The sequence below is a fragment of the Gavialis gangeticus genome, unplaced genomic scaffold (genome assembly GCF_001723915.1).
Source record: "Gavialis gangeticus isolate Ggan-Ray unplaced genomic scaffold, GavGan_comp1, whole genome shotgun sequence".
Taxonomy (NCBI): domain Eukaryota; kingdom Metazoa; phylum Chordata; order Crocodylia; family Gavialidae; genus Gavialis; species Gavialis gangeticus.
The window spans coordinates 49,863,465-49,878,453 of NW_017729026.1; the positions used below are offsets into that span (position 1 = coordinate 49,863,465).

A 14,989-nucleotide genomic window follows, 5' to 3' on the forward strand; every position below is an offset into this window, starting at 1 on the left:
CACCTGCCACTTTTAACATGATCTAACCTCCCCCTAAACCCCCACCAAAATGTGTATGCACCCAAGGTCCTGCTTTGAGCAGGGGGTTGGACTAGATGACCTCCTAAGGTCCCTTCCAACCCTCATTTTCTACGATTCTGTGATTGTGACCTATGGAATGCTATGGCAAGATTTGGCTGTACTGCACTGTAATTGGACAGTCTGAATGCAGGTGTGACTCACGTATCCACTAGCCAAACTTGTAGTGATAACTTTACAAATGCTTTAGATCAGAATTAATTAAGGTGTTCATATTTTCAGAGAGATCAAGTCTCCCTACCTTTCCCTGAGCTATGAGATAGCACACTTTTCACAGATGGGGAAACTGAGACACTAGAAATAAATACTGAGGCAGAAACAAGTGGCATGTCTATTCTTGAAAAAATGCTTAGCATATTGTTACTATAGATACACAGTAGAGATGTCATGCATACTGCAGGGCCTGAGAATATGGTAGTGTTCATCAGAAGTTGAGGGCTTGCACTTTTCAGACATCACACAACTTGAATGTGCATCAATCCATACATACAGAGCCCTAAAGCTCATTACCACTATCAATCAGATGTCCCTCACCAATGTAGCAAGGATAGTCCCATCAATGATATATGATATAAAGTCATATGCAGAGCCTGTTATAGATCAGCACAACAGATCCCAGCTGCCCAAGTAAATCTAAAAGGAAGAAGATACTGTCATCACTCTACTAAGGCATAAAAAGTGCCAGCTTCAGTTTCCTTAGTTTCATTACTTTGTTTACATTATATGCACCAGGTCTTTAACACTGGAGGTCACAAGCAGCAGATAGAAATCTCTTTCAGAAATTCTCAGTTTCCAGGCAGTAACAGCAGGTCCAAGAGTTCCTTTTATATGGACAGACTAAGAGAAGAAACAATCGTGGCTGCGTACAACTGCTCTCCCCATTCCCCACCAAAAACCCTGAATCCTCGAAGAACTATTCCATTAATAGTTTGATACATTGATCTCATTCTAAGAAACTGAACTTGTAATACTACAGATATGTTCCCACTTCTGTCATTGCAATGACAGCAAGTGTTGTGTAAGTACCAAGCAAACTATAAACAAATCAGCTCAGGCACTGATATGATAGTAGGGTAGCTATAGTAGCACATAGCTCAGCATAGGCTGACCTCTGTTACCCAACAGGTACCTTATAAATGAATTATGGTGTGAACTAAGAAATTAGTAAAGAAAAAAATTGCTAAAAAATGTCAAAGCCAATTTATTACAAATAGGTGTCCTATCAGCTCCTTCCATACAAACTACAATGAAATAATTACATAGTTAAAATGGAATAATGTCTGAATGGGTTTTTTATGCCCTTTTATACCATTAAGAATGTTCATTCAGAGTTCTTTCTGTTTAGGTGGTAATCACCGAGGGCTTTATAATCAAAAAGATTAAAGCCAAAATGTTCAAACTCAAATTTTGAGTGTGTAGCATCCCTAGGCAATTTTGGTGCCTAGATTTGATACCCACAGTTTTGAAAAATGTAAATTAATTCCTCACTCATTTAAAAAACTTATCATAAATAGTTTGGTGTTGCATATACTAATATAAATGTTGCAAAATTTCCTGTTGACTTTAAAGAAATATGTAGCACCTCGCATTGATGTAAATCAGGAGTCACTACTTTGAAGTAAGCAGAGTTTTGCTGATAGAAAGGTTGTGTTAAAATGATAATCCTATCTAGTCCAGCAGTGGCCCCAGTCTGATTGACCTGGCAGATTTCATTCCTATATAGTCCAGTGCAAAAATGGCAAACAGATTTTCTTTCTATATTATTTACCTGAGAGGCAGGAGGAACTAAATGAAGCATGGCAATACACGTGCACAACTTTTGTATATTGTGAAAGTTACCTGTCTTTTACTTTCTCATCTATTAAACCTTATTTTGACAGATTCTTGGACACATGCTTGAACAATTTTTAGAAGTGTCATCAATCTAAGACTGCAGCTGAATTGCTCTCGTGCCCCCTGTTCAGCCTATGACTAAAGAGTTTCTTTTAATAAATGAGTGATACAGCTGGGTGTTAGCAACCTACTGTAACATTTAATAGATATTCATAACATATATTTATCATGAGCAACTTTACCAAGGTGTATGGTGGTAAGTACCAATTCTGTTAAGGTGGTAAGTACCCTCAATTCCCATTTCAATCAGTGAAGCAAAAAAAGTTGAGCTCTTTCTCCTGTGAAGAGCTCTTTCTACCTTCTATTCCTACTCCTTCCCAGTTTCTGAATGGTAAAGAATGCACACTGCTTAGATGGAGAAATACACATTTTATGTCAATTATGTTTTACCATATCATAGTTTCTAGTGGAATCTTAGGTTTTGTTTCTGCTTTAATGGCTAAACTACAAATAGAAACTATATTTATCACAGCCTTGGAACAGATCGTTCTGCATTTCCTCTGCCTGCCTTGAACCAGAGAGACTCTGCCCAGTATATAATTAACCCCTGTGTAAGAAAAAAAATATTGACATTTCTTTCCAGATGCAGAAATTAGGAAATCTTTATGGATTAAAAATTAGCCTGGTATATAGACATGATAATACAACTGCCTCAAATTTACGAGCCTCCTGAACTGAAATATTGTATTACAAGTAAAATTAATGGGAGGAGACAGAATTAAATTTCAATCTGTTGTATTTTGCAGGTATGATGGTTTCTTTTCATCATTTAAACTAAATTATCAAATCTAATCTGATTAATACTGTATCTCCCCTATCACGTCAGCTAGATGGCAAAGTACACAGAAAAGAACTGTGTTCCCAGAAGCACCACTCAACCTTTAGATTTGTTCCCACAAAAATGCAAATACAAGATGAAATACTGCAAAAGATGTATCAAATGCTTGAAGCCAAAAATAGCACAGACTCTCAAATAAATTAGCCCCAAATACATTCATCAAGTTATCCAGTTACCTCCACTCACTTTAAAATGTCTTTAAATTATTTTTGTGCAATACTAGAAAAATGAAGGAGAATTTTTGTACTGTATTGTATCCTTTGCTGTATATGAAAGCTCACAGCTGGGCTTTGCACAACCTTGTTTACTAAATACATGCAAACTCATCATGCCTAGTTACATACAGATTCTTCCTCTGATCAGTTGTGGGTGACTTCTGGAAGATGTAACATAGTTAGAGCCACTAGAGACTCACAAGCTACTGACAGGGTGCCACCTTATTCCTATGTACTATAAAGTGTCATACTTTCACTTATCCCCTTAATCTACCCTAATCTTTCCGTTTGTACACGCACACCTAAGAGCTATAAATATGAGAAGACTTCCCCAAGTGATGGGAAACAGAATGAGAATGTAGAAGAGGGAATAGAAGTAAGATTTATAGAGCAGTCATGCAGAAAATGCTGAAAGAAACAAGAGGCCAGTTTTGGACTGGATACTTCAAAGATGACAAAGAGGCCAGATACAGTGATGGAATCAGATGGGGATAGCTGTCTTAATTTCTTGTGCTAAAGAAGAGCTTGATAGTATTCTTGACTACCTTTGAGAGAAGACCTCATGCTGGATGACAGGAAAGAATGTAAAAGCCCCTTGATGCAGAGAATTCCAAGAACTAAACGTTTTATTTCTTTCTGTTTCTCATTGTCTCCTCTAGTTTGTGAAATGCAAGGTGGGCACAAAGGGTGCCCAACTGTTCCAGCATTTACTATCACTTTCCTTTTTTGTGTTATGTCTTAATTCCAACTAGCAGTCTATCAAAATAGTTTTCTACCAAGAAAACAAGGCCAGTGACACCCAAATTTTGTCCAACTAAGAGCCAAACTAAGAGGTTTCCAGGAGTCTGTTTTTAAGCTGCATAAAGTGGAGCAGACTGCACTTTGAATAGAGATGGAGCTTCTGGAAACACTACCAAAGATAATATGCAGGCTGAAATTTTCAGAGATTCCCAAAACTCCATCTGAATGCTCCATTTGGGCCTATCAAAATGCTTTTCTGAACAACATAGGACATGTCTACACAGGCTTTTATGTGCACCTAAACTTAATGCACATTTGCCTAATGCTCATTAAGGCAATTTAGGCACATGTCTACACATGCACAAATTAAAGCGAGTTAATGTGGTGTGTGGACCAACTTGGGAATAAAGTGTGTCCCAAGTTAGTTGACATACACAGTGTTAATGCCACTTAGCCCGTTTACACATGCACTAAGGCACTTTAGCTATTTATGCCTAAATTTGATACCTGCTTTTTCCGGTATCAAATTTAGGCATGAACAGCCTAAAATTGCCATTTTGAAAGTGCATTAAGGGCATGCATGTGTAGATCCATGCCCTTAATGCACCTTAAAAATGCCTAATGCTCCTTAAATCAGCACATGTAGACATGTCTATAGTGTAGCATATTAGGCCTACCTATTTCCATAAGGTGCTTCTCTACATATAACCTGAAGAAACTATGTAGAAAATAATGACATTTTTTAATCTCCATAGGCTACATTGGTTCTCTAAGTGCAATCTCCAGCTACAAGACTACTTTGTTTTTACATTTCTTTTTATTTATGATGTTGTTTCTTTTTTTTAATGGCAGTTGATAAAATAACACTTTAATGGGAAGCGTTCACATCAGCATGGGACTGAACATAGTTAAAATTAAATGCTAGCCCATTCCCTTTACCCTCTCAAATGTTTTTGCAAGAAATGGAAAAGAATAAAAGAACTTACAGATTTAACTTAAATCACTATACTTAATGAGATGATACTGAAAACTATTGTAAATATTGTTTACCATGAAGCAGAACACTGAATCTACTATTGGTATATGAATGTGCACACACATTTTTTTCACTATGGCAGCTATATAAGACAGTCTTATCCTTGTTTGCTTCTTCCCCTATGTTCTTATTTCCATGTTCATAATGGCCCATGCATACAGATGTTTTCTATCAGTAGTCCATGATGAAATGTCATATTGGATGACATTGCAAGCGTACAATCATTTAACAACCATGAGAAAGCCATTCTTTCCCTGTTCTAGTCTTCTATATGTAAATGTCTCCTTCTACATAATCTGGGTAATTTAGGCTTTTTCACCTCTAGACATGCTTTAAAATTTCATTATGCAAATACAGAGTGTGACACAGAGGGAAAAAGAATATAGTTAAATTATGGACTGAGAAGAGTGAACTGCTTTCAGCAAGGAGTTAGATGTGTGGTGATAGAAATAGCTCAGAGTCAAGATACATGCTGAAGCACAGAAACTTCACATAAAATCTTTAGTACCTTTCACAGGAATTAAAAAATTTCACAGGAACCAATTCATTTAAGAGAGCCCTTTCTGATCATTAAGTTGTGCCCCAGTTTATTTATGCTTTTGTACCATGTTTTTCAGAATGACTGAAGTTAATAGAAGTTTGCTAATTAATTTTTATTGGACCAGTACAGGAGACCCTTGCCATTCATGGGGGATACATTCCCGTGATCCCCACAAATGGCAAAATCTAAGAATAGGGCACTGCATTCATGAATGCAGTGCCCCCAGTGGCTGGGGGGCATGGCTCCAGCAGTGATGGAGGGAGCCCAGCGGCAGCAAGCACGGAGCTCCCAAGGAGCTCCAGTAAATGTTTAAAGTGTCTTTAAAACGCAGGTTCAGCATTCACAAATAATTGAAACTGCGAATGCTGAACCCGTGAATACCAAGGGTTTCCTGTATTTGGACCAGACTGAATAAAACATTTTCAAGAGTCCCACTAACTTTATGTGCCTCAGACATGCTGTAGATACATATACAACAAATACTGGGATCATGTGCCAGATGATCCATTGTAACTGTTTCATCTGTCCACTCCCTACCCATGACAAGCAAGCATAAACCAGAGTAATTTATCCCAGAATGAAATAGGCAAGGGAGTGTTGCAGCTTAGCTTCACTTAATGTAGGCTAGGAACAGAAAGGCAAAACAATTTCGGTTGTACCCACAGTAAGTTCCCCCATTACAGAGGTATCATAGTTTTCTACCCATGGCCTAAGTGGCTTTCAGCACAGACAGAACATAAAGATTGCTTGCTCACTTATAGTTTCTTCATGGTATTTTTTTAAGGAGGATCTTCTAAGCATTTAGAAATCTATTTAGAAATCACTGTGCTCATCAGATAGGTGCATCTACATGTGCCCCCCATGGTGCAGTTGTTACTGCACCATCATTTAGTACTTGCTTTAGGAAGTACTAAATGATGGTACAGTGACAGACATTACTGTACTGTCCCGGTGGCACCCAGTTATTTTTAACAGCTATATTACCATAGTGACATGCTATAGTGAGGTAGCTCATCACTACAATGATGTAGGGTTGGCATCATGGTTTGTGCCCGCTGACACTATGTCACCACAGTGACAAGCTACGTCGCTGTAGCACATCACTATGGCAATGTAGCATTGTGTGTAGATGCACCCAGTGGCAGATACAGTCAAAGGTCCTGATCCTTCACATGGACATCACCTTTAGAGTCCAATGAGAACTGGGTGCTGGAAAATACTCCATTTACCCTAGCGGATATCAAAAAGTTTCAAACCGTATTTTTTTAGTAATATGTTTTTGCTACAACACTATGTTTTAGAACTGACTTCTGAGTGCCTAATTTTGAAGGAGAAAAGTGATCAGAAAAGTGTAATTCTAGTATCTAATACCATGATTCTCAGCCAGGATGTTGCAGTATGCTGTGGTGCCATGAGATCCTTTTAAGGGTGTTAATGGGTATTGCTCAATATTAGCACCGTTAGATGTATAAACACCTACACATGATTCATAAGATAAACCCAGAGATTTCAAATAAAAATTAAAAGTATCAGAAACATTCTGATCTGTTCCAGTCTTTCTGAGCTCTTTGCAAGAAGCATTGCTCTGTTTCTGTAGTCAAAAAATAAGTGAAAGCTAACAGCTGGCATTTTCTGAGGCATGCCTTAAGTCTAAAAGGGTTAGGAACCACTGATATAGTACAAAACATATATTGGTATATTGAAACTTTTCTTTAATCTGTTATTCTAGTCTGTTTAAAACAATTACATCTGCCTAACCAAAAACACTTACTTCTATTAGTGGCTAATTTGTGTAAATAAACTGATAGTTGTAAAGGTTTGCAAATGAAATGAAACCTAACCCCATAGGTCTCATGCCAAAAGAAGGCTTCTTCAAACAGATTAGAGACTGTTTTGGTACATACAATGGTGTCATCTCTTCCCTTCATGTCAGAGTATGCCAGGGGTCAAATATGAAACTGAAAAGCATCTAAAATTATCTATTCAGGGAACTGACTGCACTTTGTAAAATTTCCCACTCAGTTATGCCTCCATGATCAAAAACAACATCCAGGTTGCCCTCTGTGCTCCTTCTGCTGAATGCACCCACTGTTAGCTCGCTTCTGTTCAAAGCTGCAGTCAGACTATGAGATGGACTGACTGGCTCCATTTCTCTCAGTTTTCCTGTCAGTTCCTCTATCTTTAAATAATGGAAAATCTCTTTTCACCATACCTCCCCTTTCCTCTTCTCCCTCATCCAGCCTTTCTCTGAGCAATGTAATTGGAGCTGTAACACAAACAGAGCAGCTAGTTCTTTGCCCCTTCTGCATAATAACGAAAGGAGGGGAAACAAAGGCTAGCATGAACTTTTGAGATTAATCCCTCTTCTGTTCTCAGCTGTCAGATTTATTTCTCCTTTGTAGCTAAATCAGGTCATTATACTACAAATCTTTATTCTGAATTAGAGATTTAAAACTCTGAGGTTTTTTGTTTTGGGGTTTTGGGGGTTTTTTTGGTGGGGGTTTTTGAGACAGCACAGAGTAATTGGTTGTAGTTTTGTCTGGATATTTGCATGGGGCCTCCTATCAAATTCCACTAAACCTTCCCTGAGCCTTTTCATTTTGCTGAGTTCCTAAGGAGCACGCCAGCACATAGATTTTACACTCTGCTATAACTATCTTCACATCTAAGAGGTCATGTTTTCACAGAGCCACTTTAAACAATCAGAAGGATTAAAAGGTCTTTAAGATTGCCTGGTAATAAAAATAGTAATAGAAAGGTGGGGGAAAGAACCATAGCTTGATCATTTGTCCTTGACATTGTCTGTGTTATTTCTACAAGAACAAAAAAAAAAGGCAGGAAATAAGAAAAGGCTTTCAGACTATATTTAACTGTTTTAAAATCAACAATAAAAGTACAGTAGTTAAACTAGAAGACTGAAAAGGCATAAGGTCATCAAATGCAGGTTCACTGAAAGAGTGTATTTGAACAGATGTCATTTCTACTTTGCTTTTACAAGGTGTGTGTAGGCATTACTGTATAAGCAATGCTGATACTGCCAGACAATTAAGGAAAGAAAAAAGAAAAGAAACCCCAAGGTCTTCAGTCCTAGTAGATTCTTTAAAAACCTAGTACACATAGACTTTTTTAAACATAAATAGAATATCCGGTATGGGTTTTGTGTTTATTATTTTTGGTGCATCTTACCTTGCTAATATGGATCTGTGTTCTGTAAGCAAAAGTATTGGGGAAAATAATATTGCATTAGGAAACAGTCTAAACCAAGAGCCAAGGGATATAAACCCTTCCTATTCTCCACCCCACCCCTCACAACGCCCAGAAATGTTATCAGAAGATATGTTTGGGTTTTGAAGAGACAGAGAAAGAAAGATCAAGGTAACAGCAGAGAATGCAGCAAGGTATCATGGTTGAGAACGTAAGGGCCTGCAACCATGCAGTCTTTCAGAACTCAAAAATCTCCCAATTTTCTTGTTTTTGTTTTAATCTTTCCATGGCACAATAATATAAATTTTAGAACTAAAACAACTTAAGATAATTTTCTCTTTAATTGGATTATAAAAATCAATGAGGGTTGTTGACACTCAGCACCTTTGAAAATAATCAGAGCCCTTTTTCTTAGGGATCTGAATATGGAAGCAAAACATTTTGGCTGATTTCCCCCTAGAATAACGAAATAGTATTTAAATAAACCTTTACAAACTCCTCTGGTCCTACCCATACTGTTTTATTGACCAATGTATTCCTTGAAGAACAAAACAGTCAATTTTATTTCTGTTGCTATTTTTGGCCCCTAAATTAATTTGCAGTGCATCAACACAATAATGGACTAATGGCAGATGGGTATGAAGTGACATGTTGATATATAATATAAAAAAAAATGGTGGTTATCATGGTACTTTTGTGAGAACACCTGTTGCAAGTGGAAGCCACACAGCTTGTTCAGAAGTAAGCTGAACAACCTGCAAGCCCACTGGATCCTATGTTAGCCTATTGGATCCTATGTTTGCCCATACTAGCCCAGGGAGAGGTTGCCTTCATGACAGGATCTGGATCTTTATGAATGCCTCCCTCAAACTAGCATCAGGCAGCATCCAAATCTTATCCTGTCTTCCTGCATGCTGCCTTTAAGAACTGCCCTCTTTGGGCTTCCCTCAATACAACTATTTTACAGCTATAGAGATGTCATATTAAATTAATATAAATAATACACTGTCCTGGTATTCAGCCTACTATTTCTCTCTTAATTTAAATTCATTTTTCTTATTTAACTCCCTGAAATAATGTGAGATTTAAATGTCCTTCTGGGTTTTGCTCTCACTAGCATACTTGTGTCCAAACCTCATGCTAATGTGTCACATCTACCTCCAAACACCAGGATATCATCCCTTTTTCTGAGAAACCAGAATGGGGTAAATTAGCATCGGGTCAGACTGTGCACCTAGCATGGAGCTATCATTCATATACTGCTAAGGTGCTCAACCCCCTCCTCCCCCCTTCTCTGAAGCCACGTCATCCAGCCCGTGGGAGTGGTTGCCCCTTCCTTACTGTCAAATTTCCAGACTGATGATGGGGAACCCCATGGACCAGATGGTGAAACAATCCCAGCATATAGGACCAGATGAGGATGATTCAGAGCCTGATCCAGCCTGTGGACTGGCCCCTCAAAACTCATCTGGCCAGTAGGGCCAGAAGGTTGAGCACCACTGATATACAACTATGTTTAGCATTATTAAAATTCAGGGTGATTCTGACAACCATGTTGTGGTGCTGCTACAATGGAGGCAAATATTATTAAATTATTGAAGTTAGAAATATGCACAACTGTTTATTTAGAGACATATTTGAACATCAATAGATGATAAACAGACATGGCACTCAATGACATCTTGATCTCCTTTGAAAAAGCAAGGTACAGTATTTCCCATGTTCTGTCACTCCAGGAAAAATAGCGCTGGGAGAATGGAACAAATTTGAGCTTTTTTCCTACTCAAAAAATAAAATTCAAGAGTATGTTGTTGGAATTTATCCAGTTAGACCCTTTGAAAACAGCTTCAAACTTCCCACAGCCACAAGTCATGTGCTCTGAGTTGCTGTAGCCCTTTTAGTACATAATGATGAATACTATATAAGAAAAACGCAATACAAAAGACAATGATCATCACAGCAAGTGTAGCCAGGGTATATATTGACATCCTTTTCTCCATTGACCCCTGGACCAGGCATTGGTAAGGGCCTAGGCAGTTCATGGTGCTGCATAATATAGGGTAGCCACTGACCCGGGGCAACTGATCATTTATCAGAATAGACAGAAATACTGCCTGGATTACCAGTTGCAATAAGAAATAGAAAAGGTATAAGCCAAGCACTGACTTCTGAATGTGGAAGTCTATAATGCGAACACCCTTATGGCTTGAGCTGTCTTCTTGGACTCCTGTCATTGAGCTCAGTTCAGCTTCGTTCTCCTGTTGAGCTTTGACTTTGGTTTGTTTGTGCCGTAGCTGGGACACAAAAAACTCCATCAGGAGGAATGCACACAGGAAAAGGAAACAGGACATGTACCATGTCCCAATGATAGGCTTATGGAAATGTTGTTCAAAACATTCTCCAAGGCAGGGGCTTGAGAGATTACCATGGCATAGAAAGTCCTGGTGCAGATAGATCCACGGCAAACGTTCCACATAGATCACCACTGTGTATAACCCTAAAAAGCCAAACCACAGTTTACGTCCAATGTAATAGCTGCTCTCGTCACCAGCAAGAGAATGAAGCACAGGAATAATTCCAGCAACTGCTGCTGCAGCCATCTCTTGAGCTCAGACTTAAAAAGAGAACATAAGCAACAAATTATTCTAAGGAAGTGATAAAAAGCCAAAATCATATTGGGGTTCAGAGGCCAAATCTTATTTAGAAATATGAGAAAAATTCCCTCATAAAACAGCCCAGATGAAAAAGGTTGCAAATATGCTGGAAAATTATTTTGGTCAACTGAAGATTTAGGTAAGCATCTACTTCTACAATGGTTCAAAATGCAGTAAGTCTTTCTCATGCAGAGCACCAGAATAGGGGAATGAAGTACACTGATTATTGTACTCTACTAGAAAAAAAGTGTGGAGCATTTAAGAGGGATTGCTGTCTTCTCATTGACTTGAGTACTTTTGACTGTACTCAGGTTGGGGTGTGGGAAAAGGTGAGAAAAGTGACTGTATCTTTCAGCACCTGGGAAGAAAGGAGGGAGGACCGATCTTGCAAGTGGAGGAAACAAATCACAGTATGTAGGAGACAATCTAGACAGAAAAGACCCTCTTTCACAGTTCCATTCATCAGAGGATATTTGAGGCTATCTAGAATGGTCAGAGGTTGAAAACACAGCATAGAATGGCAAAATAACTACACGGTTAGTATTCACACTCATACTGAAGGTTCAAAAGTCTTCCAGGCTCTAGTCCACAAACATGTATGCCAACTGAAAATTTTCTCTTTAAGGCCAAAGGACACATAAGCAGGTAACTTTCCCCACCCCCCTTTTGTTTGTCCTATGCTGCTGAATGATTAGGATGCTCCACAACTAGCAGTGAGTTAGCATTTCATCAACCTCTGAGCAGCACTCTACTACCTCACTGAGTTCTGGGATTTCTGCATCACTTCCGTTCCTCAGAACTTCAATAAGTGCACTAACCAACTCCATAACTGGCTTTCAACTGTTTTCAAACTCCTGTGATCCTAAACAAAGCCTGGCAACAGTTTTTCTTTTCTTTTTTTTTTGTTTTTTTGTTTTAGGGATTCTCCTTAATCCCTCACTTTCATCATCTCTCTTTGCCCAGGCTCCTAAGAACAGGTTATTACCAGCCCTTTACCACCCCGCCACCTGCAGATGAAGAGTTGTTTTCTAGGGCAGCTATATCAGTAGGACAGGTATTAGAGGACAGTATTTTTACTAAACTCTTTACCTTAAAGCATTCTACAGTAACATCCTTCCCATCACTGTCTGGTATGAAGTCTCCACAGATTTTTTCTTCTCAGAACTCTATGACATAATTGATTGCCATTCCGGGTCCTTTGTTTCATCCACAAAGACCCTATCCAATGAAATATGTGAGAGGAGTCTTATGGAAATCTATAGGGCTTTGCACAGATACAGAGATTACCCATGTAAATCAATTTATAAAACCAGGCCAAAACAATCATCACACTTACTCCACAAGATTTATGTTCCTAGGTGAATAATAGTAAAATGAAATATGTCCAAGGCCCAGATTTTTAAAAGTTTTAAGGGTTTCTCTATTTAGCCTTGCAAAGTTTAAGTGGCTTAGTAGCCTCAGGGCCATATCCAAATCAATCCTGTAGGCACCTCCATTTGGGCATCACATGTTAGATACCTATTTTAGGAGGTGAATTGACAGGGTTAAAACATCTATAATCCCTCTCTACTATATGAGGAGACCTAAGGATGATTCAGAAATCCTAAGCAAGGAAGAAGCTACAGCTAGTTGATTTGGGCTTCTTGAGTGACTGTGTTTTATAATGAGTGACTGTCTTTTGTAATGAGCTACATGTGTATTCCCAATATTAAACAGTTGCTAAGCATGCTCTTTACCCACCTAGACTAGGGACAGACATTACACATAAACTGGTTTAAGTGATCAGAAACTAGTTTAAACCTGTAACAGAACAGATGTTTAGTGTACATAAACCAGTTTGAAAATGGCTGAAACCAGTTTGCAATAAACCTGGTTGAATGTAGTATCAGACTTAACTGATTTGGCTCAAACTGATTTATGCAATGTCTGCCCCAGACCCCTTGCTGGTTTAAGACAAACCAGACACTCCCAACATCCCGGCCTGCTCCCTGGACTGGATGGGGCTCTCTTCTCCGCAGCAAAGCTGACCCCTCCCCTCTGCTCCCTGGCTGGAGCTCTGGCAGAGACTGCAGGTACAGCAGAGTCTTCCGGGCTTTCCCCTGCCCTACCCCCACACCCTCGCTGCTGACTGATCAAACAGAAATCCCCCCTCCCTCCCTCCCATCTTCCACAGCACAGTCCCCAGCCCCACAGACCCTAGGCATGTGGTATGCTAGCTAAAGCCAAGAGGTGTCTGTGTGCGTGTCTTCAATTTACTGGGACAGGCAAACAGAAGAGTGACTGCTTGGGGCTTTTTGGAGCTAATCAACAGATCAGCTGGTAAACTGTTTAAGAAGAGTTTTGAACTAATGGAGAGAGGCTATTATTTTGCTGATGGGGTGATAAATACTGTTATCAGCTCCCTGCTGGCTTGCTCGCCTGTCAGTTTGCTGCAGACAGTATAAAGAAGCTAAGAGAAGGAGATTGAAAAGCTCCATATCATCAACAAATGCATGTACTGCACACACCCCTTGCCTCAGAGTGCTAGCAGGGGGCTGGGGTCTGACAACACTCCCACACGTTGAGCAGCCAGCGGGGAAAAGCCTGGGATGGTGCAGGCTGACCTCCCTAAACAGAGGTTCTGCTGGGGCCTGGCTCACTGTGGAAGGGAAGAAAGGGATGCTCTAGCACCCCCAGCTTCTAGACTGAGATACTACAGGCATGTGCCTGAATTTCCTCAGTCCAGAGAAAATGTCTGTCCAGTTACAAACCAGTTCAGCCTAGCCAGGTTAGATTAACCTGCAAAGACTGAATCAATTCAGGCTCAGGTTTTTTGTCTGTCCCTAGCCCCAAGGAATCAAATACTTTAGACACATGCCATGCTTGCATGGATCACAACAGAGGTCAGGTGGGAGTTCAGCACTTGACTGGCTGATCCAGATCACTTCCAAGCAAGGCAAACTCTATGCTCCTACCAATTGTTTTATTTTAAAATGGAGATGCCTAATCGTTATAGGTACGTAAGCAGTTCCGCAGCTACTCAGTTGTTCTTTGTGACTCCAAAGCAAAAACTCTGTGTAAGTCCTGTTTAATCACCTATCAGGCTTATCTTGCTTTGAGTGCCTGAGTGCCTAATTCACTTTTGAAAACTAAACTTATACTTCTAAGTCACTAACTTGTTTTTGCCTTGATTGTTTCTGAATGAGGTACGGAGAAATGTTCCAAACCTGAAGGCCCTATAAGCAGAGAATACTTTACTGCCAGCTCCCCTCTTTTTTAAATAGAGGACAAAAATTGCATCTTACAAAGAGAGCCAGTTTACAGGGAATTAGTGATCACTGTGTTGATCTTTCTATTAAAAATGTTATCTCAATTCTGCCTGCTTTGTTAATTAAAGACAAGAAAGAAACCACTTCCCTGGAAGCCACCTAGAAAGGCTAGTGCACTAATCAAGAAACCTGGATTCAGTTCCCTGCTTTGCCACAGACTTCCACTGTGAAGCTGAGCAAGTCACTTAGGGCACAGGTGTCAAACTCACCTTGCACCTTGGGCTGGATCCAGACTGCTCCAATGGCAAGTCAAGCTCTAACCTGGATCACACTGGAGTGGTGGTAAGTCTCAGCTATTGTCACCATGTGCCCTGGTGCTGCAGTGGCAGTGGCAATACCAACCCCAGCTCTAGCACCGGGTATGAGCTGATGGCCAGGCAGATAGGACTGTATCAGTGCTGACAGGTGAAACAGCCAGATTAACATGGCTGTGTTAACCCTCACTTGCCCTCCTGCCACTATTCATCATATCCACCAAGGT

The 14,989-nt window shown here is 39.7% G+C and overlaps 1 long non-coding RNA gene across 1 annotated transcript in view; it reads right to left on the minus strand.

The window, feature by feature from the left end:
* The window catches only part of LOC109299737, a 24,382-nt gene extending 9,746 nt beyond the window's left edge, over positions 1-14,636 (minus strand). Inside the window, exons 1-2 of the long non-coding RNA XR_002097976.1 lie at positions 14,626-14,636; positions 946-950 (exon numbers count right to left, since the gene is read on the minus strand). This is a non-coding gene — a long non-coding RNA (uncharacterized LOC109299737). The remainder of the gene's footprint in view (positions 1-945; positions 951-14,625) is intronic.
* Positions 14,637-14,989: the final 353 nt, after the last annotated feature.